The 6,232-nt window shown below is 37.4% G+C and overlaps 1 pseudogene; it reads left to right on the plus strand.

Annotated features, from left to right (window-relative positions):
- Window positions 1–6,087: 6,087 nt before the first annotated feature.
- LOC146479941 (uncharacterized) overlaps window positions 6,088–6,232 on the plus strand; it is a 2,664-nt pseudogene continuing 2,519 nt past the window's right edge.

The raw sequence follows: 6,232 nt of genomic DNA on the forward strand, positions 1-6,232 counted from the left end.
AGTCGTCTTCTTCCGAGGATAATTTCTTTTGTTTTCAAGTGCACTTTCGATCAGAAGCGACTGAACATTGTCTTCTGTGTCTTGCTTAGGGATATGATACCTATCTTTCATATGTTTTATAAAATCTTGAAGGTTTGAAATAGAAAATTCGTCGTTCATCTTTCTACAATATGGCCGCAATTTTTGGTGGTGACGCTTGGCATCTTGGGATCTTGGCATGCGCGGTTGGTTGTTGTACATCGGAAAGATGATTGGTTGTGTTCGCAGGGTTATATTCATTAGTCGCCATTTTCTGTCAACGCGCTATCTCGAAAGTTGTTTGGTGAAATAGTCTTTTAGTACTAATACAAAGAAATGGCCAAACCAAAAAACTGGCTGAGAAAAATGGTTTTGTCCTAATATGAGAAAAGAAACAAGAATGTATTGGCCTGTTCCTCGATCAGGTAGGAAAAACCACTCGAGTCGTTTTCTGTGTTACGAAAATTTATAAGATCAGTTGCTGATTTAAGTCCTTAATAATATCTACCATTCCTCAGTATGCATGTGTCTTAAGTAGACCACGACAATAATACCAATGACTGAAAATGTCAACATGATTCTATTTGTTGTGTTTTCTCAGCAGAAGAGAAGTGAAATATTATAAAGCTTATTTTAGTTAAATAAAATATTCAGATTTTTTCAAAGACGAGGTTGTAAACAAAAATTATTAAATTAATCCATGTTAACGTCCCTATAGTTCACCATTGGGTTCTTACAATCCCGTGCGGTAATTTCTTTGTCTTTAAAAGTAAACTATCAACAAATCTCTGTTGTGAAGAAGTACTCTAGACATTTCTATCCTGTATAAAGATATGGAAAGCATATACCGTAGTAATATCATGTACGGTTCTTGAGCTAAATACCTCCACAAGAGCAATAAATACCTTGTATTTGTACCAAATCCAGTTTTTTTCTAACTATAATTAGTTTCGCCCAAAATGCTTGAAGAAGTGTTTATGTCAAATTGCTATCAACAAACCGAAAGAGCGAAACGAAAGTTAAAGGGAACGGCTCTAGTGAGTGCAGATATTGATAAATCTGCTAAATCTGTTCAACGGTTGTAGTGGTATGGAATGGTGGAAGTGACATCTCCTTCTTGCTAGGATTGCGCCAACGCTGCAACGAATTTTTAAAGCACTACATAATTTGTTACTGAGATATTCCCCTCCGTTTAATTTTTGAATATGCTAATAGAACCGTGAGAATGACAGTAACCGAGTTGAATTCGTCTGTACTTTGAATATGCGTGAACTGTTCTAACTTGATATATTAGAATTTGTTGTGCATAAGGTTTCAATTGCAATTGCAATTCCTAGTACCTTCTATTTTTTACAAATCGTGATTCTATACTGTATTTTCTTCAAAGTGAACTATGAATTTGAAAAAATACGTCCATCTCCATTAAAGAAATTCCCCAGTATCTTCTATTTTTTATCTTGACAATGATGTACCCCTTTCAAAATATGGAAAAGGTTTCTGATTATAGAATTTTAACTGGTCCTCATTCAAGTATCATGAAGCTGACATGTGTTATAAGATTTTCCATCTTTTTCAGAAAGCAACTGCAACATTAAGACGAGACATACTTAATCTATTCGTGTTCCGTCATTACAACCCCACCATGAAAGTTCTTCCTGTTTCATGTGAGTGGTATTTGTTTTTGAAGTAAGCTACAGATCTGTTTAAAAGATGTCTATCTTGAGTGAATCGGAATCATGTTAATACCTCGGAAAAATCGTACATTATTTACATTGAAGACTATTTTACGAGTAACAAATAGGTTCTGGCTACCCTATTTTTTATCTCCTTTAACGGGATTTTTGCCTTATTTATCTTGATGAAATTCTGGAAGAAAGTAATTAAAACTAGAGATATGCAGGTGCCAAGCAAGAATAAAAATTAACTCAGTAGAAACTTTCCTGTTTTGACTGTTGTAAGAGCTGAATTCGATATGAAGTAACAAAGTTTAGGCAAAGACATATTCGCTCCTCGCGAAGCGAGGTTAATAAATTTTGTCGGGCCGAGCCGGCCCGAGCAGAGCTAAGCCGTGCGAATTCGAGCGAAAAATATATTTTTATATACAGTCATTTCAACTAACGTTGTCAGTTCAAAGCATGAAGCTAAAGGCTGGTTTCCATATGATTGCGGATCGCAGACGATCGCAGAAGTAGTTTCCATATGATCGCAGACGATCGCAGACCTTATTGCGATCTGCGATCTGCGATCATAAGGAAACCAGCCTTAAAAGACAAGACCAAAAGTTTACGTCGGATTTCTATGAATAAATTCATCAAAATCAGTCATGCCTGGAGAAAACAATAGGTTGTAATTAGCAGTACAATGACCTGCACGTGCAGGGATAATTTTGATGAAATTATTCATAAAAAATAATCCCACAAAACATTGCGGTCTTGTCTTTTAGCTTGATTTTAATTCTACAACGTTAATTGAAATAGCTGTATATATAGATATATTTCGTTGATGTCCGCAATGTTGCCTAGCAACAGTGAAAAACAAAATATGAATGACGTCAGACAAAACACTGGATTTCTGTTGAACTAATACCCCAATATCTCTTTTATCATGTGGCTTTGGCAGTCAAGCTTTTAAGGGAGCTTCAAATAAATTTTCGTATGATTTTGGCGGTTGGAAGTTCTGGTTTTAACGGAATTTCTGAAACCACAAGTCTGATCTTTCTAGTTTTTGCCTGTGGTGAATTCCACGAGAACGCACCTGATTTATTTCAAAACTCCCGCGAATATACTAATGTATTCTAAGCTCCACTTCCACGAACAATAGCGCATGTGGCATCACAATTAACCATTCAAGTCGAAACGCTACCGCACAATTACTTTAATCTTGAATCGTTGTTAAATGTTTCCAAGTTTTGTTTTCTAGTTTAAGGTACTTTGCAGAAGAAAAGGAGCCAGTCGTATTCACGTCACAAAGTGAGCTCAAATAAATCATGGCATCGCTGTCTCTTAAACGTGCTAAAAGAACTTTCCATGATAACATGCTCTAAAAACTTTGTTTTAAGCGACAGGTTTGTTTATGCGTAACCACTGACGACGCGCATCCAAGTCTTTTTATCGCTGCACATTAAGCTCTAATTTACATACACTATCTTCTGCCGCTGCAAGTGTACCGCAGAAACGTTCAAAATCTGATATTAAAATGTGTTCCGTGCAAGAAATGCAACGCGTTGATCGGGAGCTCTCTTCTGCTATCTTGTACATGTCTGTGCCATTATTGAACGGCTACAACCCCTTGTTTTATCTGCAATTGAACGGCGTAAGCATGTTCGAAGCGGGCGTTTTTTGCTGGCTGTTAAAACTACCTGCTCTGAATAAAACTATTTCAGAATATCGGGCCTATTTAGTCTACTTTGGTTGCACGTCTGGATGGCCAAAGATGAAAACTGAAGTGTTTACTTTTTTTTACTGAAAATGCTGCAATGCACCAGCGGAGAAGCGTGAATATAGCTGTCGCGGCGAATTTGGAAGCTAAAGTTTCCAGCATTAGCCCATCCTCAACTGATCAAATTCGCACATCGCACTAGCTATGAAACTACGATCAGTTCAATTTTTTTTTGGCTTTTTATTCTCTCGACGAAGTTCCTGCGAAAACCAACGAAAAGTGAGACGAAAATCGACGCGAAAAATTTCCTCTGATCGCTGGTTGATTTATTACAGCGGTTACCAATAACACGCGACCTACCGCCTTCAAAAGACCCCGATATAGTTGCGTTTTGGTGGAGGTCAATCAAAGAAAAGTCGTTGAAATTATTTTTAATTCACACAAAACCAAGAAATTGGCAGTTTTATCCGCTGACAGATGGTAAACTTTATCAAAGTTGATTTCCAGGCCAGTTTATCTAAAAGGTGGGCATTGTTTAGGCGAGGCCGTATTTTTTTTTTGTGAAACATTTTAAATCGCTACCCGTAATAATTTTGCAAAATCAGCGAGGCTTGCAAGTGAGCAAATTATCACGTGCAGTGAAAATTAAAATTTTGTAATTCAAAAATATCTTTTTATTTTCCCTTGATCTGGCTCGGAAATCAATTTAAATAAAGTTTACCTTCTCTTAGCGAGGTAAAATTCTTAGTTTCTTGCCGGACTACCTACGAATCTTGTCAGAATTCAAAATAATTTCAACGGCTTTTCTTTGATTGACGTTCACCAAAACGTAACTTTATCCGATTTTTTTGAAGATGGTAGGTCGCGTGTTATTGGTAACCGCTGTAAAGCGCCGTTTGTAAAACCATGCGTTGTTATGGCTTTAGAAGTCAGACGCTTGACTATCAGATTCCATCGAGTTAAATAAAAATTTCGCTGCACACGAACTTTTTGATAAAATTCTTTTTAAAGAGTGCGGCGCGCCTTTAATTAGAGCGCTGTTGTTACTTCATCCCACCTTGGGATTTACTAAGCGCATCCAACCGTTTGATTGACAGCAGCTGAAATGTGCAAAAGGACTTACGTATTCCCAAAACAAGACTTGTCGACCAATTACAGCCGAGTAGTTCCACATACGCAAATTATAATGCCGCCCGTTGATAAACAGGGGCGATGAAGGTTCTGGTTGCTAAGCGGCAAAAGGATAGCAAAATTTGCAAACATCAAGAACGTTTGTGTGCCCCATCAACTGCATTGTTCATCAGTAGTTCACTGGATACAGAACTATCTCTGCAGAATCTTTTCCCTTTCTTCCAGAAATCTTTTTTGTGAAAGATTGCATTGAATAAATTACGCGTTTTGAGGCCGCGGTAAAATAATTTTCCGTGGGAAATAAATAGGCCTTATCACGGTTTTCGACACCATTTTGACAAGTAGGCAAACAGGCTTGAAATAACAGTGTTTGTATGGAAATCTGATGTCAAATAATTTTCATAAAACATCGCTTCTGAAAAATTCATGAATTGGAAACTTTTGGCACTAGGAAAAGGAGTTTAAGAAAAACATTGGAGGGATGTAGCTGTACCAGAAAGCGCCCAGTCGAGTTTTGAACTTTCCATACATTTGTCTGTAAAGCGAAACAGCCGTGACTGCTACAACAGCGCTGCACGCCCGTTGTACATTTCGTCGCGTTAGAAATAGATTTTAACCACAAACTAGCCTCTGGAACTACGAAAAGACCATGCTCATCGAAATAGTTCCTATATTCAGAAACCTTTTAATCTCCTCATTTGATGCTACAATACGAGTAAAGAGGGGTTTTCACCCAGCCTCAGCTTCGCGAGATTTTGTGAGTCACATATTTCTAGTTAAAACTATATTGAATCCATTTCTAGCTTTAACTCGAAGCACTTCCTAGTTTTTCAAGGAATTTTTACCATTGCTTTCTACCGCGGCTTGATAGTCACACGATTACAGATCAATAAAAATAGCAATTGTAATTGTAATTGTATTTCATTTTATTTTATTTTGTCTATTTACTCTTTCTTTCTAACATTTATTTTCTCGAAGATATTAGCTATTCAAAGCTACTCTATAAATTCGAGGATAAATAAAGTATATGTATGTATGTATGTATGTATGTATGTATGTAGCAAACCGTGGGTCCAAAGAAGAGCAACCAAACAAATTCTATCATGTTTTTAGCTTTTGACGCAAATAGAAACGAAAGCTTACCTTTAGGAATTTCCACTGTAGCTGTAGCACTTGATTTCCAAACTCCAAAGAACCTGAAGCAATTCGTTGTTGTCGCGGCGGGAAATGAAGAAACCAGTTAAATGTAGAAATGGCGCGCTCAGCAATCAGGAGCTCAGCCAATCAGGAGCCGCTCGATCAGGAGTGAGAATCAGCGTAAAGTAATTTTGCCGTCTGTGTTACAAAAACAATGAATCGCAATGAGTCCTCGTAGAATTAAGTATTCAGTTTTCACTTGTATTTTTAAAGTTTTCACAAATTGCCCTCGTCTCTAGGCGACTCGGGCAATTTGCGAAAACTTTAAAAATACAAGTGAAAATAGCCCACTTGCACGATGACGTCATGCGCGCAAAGAGTTCAGGTAGTTGTAGTCAAATTCGCCGGATGTTTTGAATAACAATGGCGCTCAAAGATAATAATAGTGTTGACAAAGCGACAAATGTAGGCCGTCGATAAAATCCGGAACATGGAACATCCCGGAACATTCCGGAACATTCCGGAACATCCCGGATCACGGAAAAAAAAAAAAAGAAAAAAAAAATGA

The sequence above is a fragment of the Pavona decussata genome, unplaced genomic scaffold, assembly GCF_977016875.1.
Source record: "Pavona decussata unplaced genomic scaffold, jaPavDecu1.1 SCAFFOLD_58, whole genome shotgun sequence".
Lineage (NCBI taxonomy): Eukaryota > Metazoa > Cnidaria > Anthozoa > Scleractinia > Agariciidae > Pavona > Pavona decussata.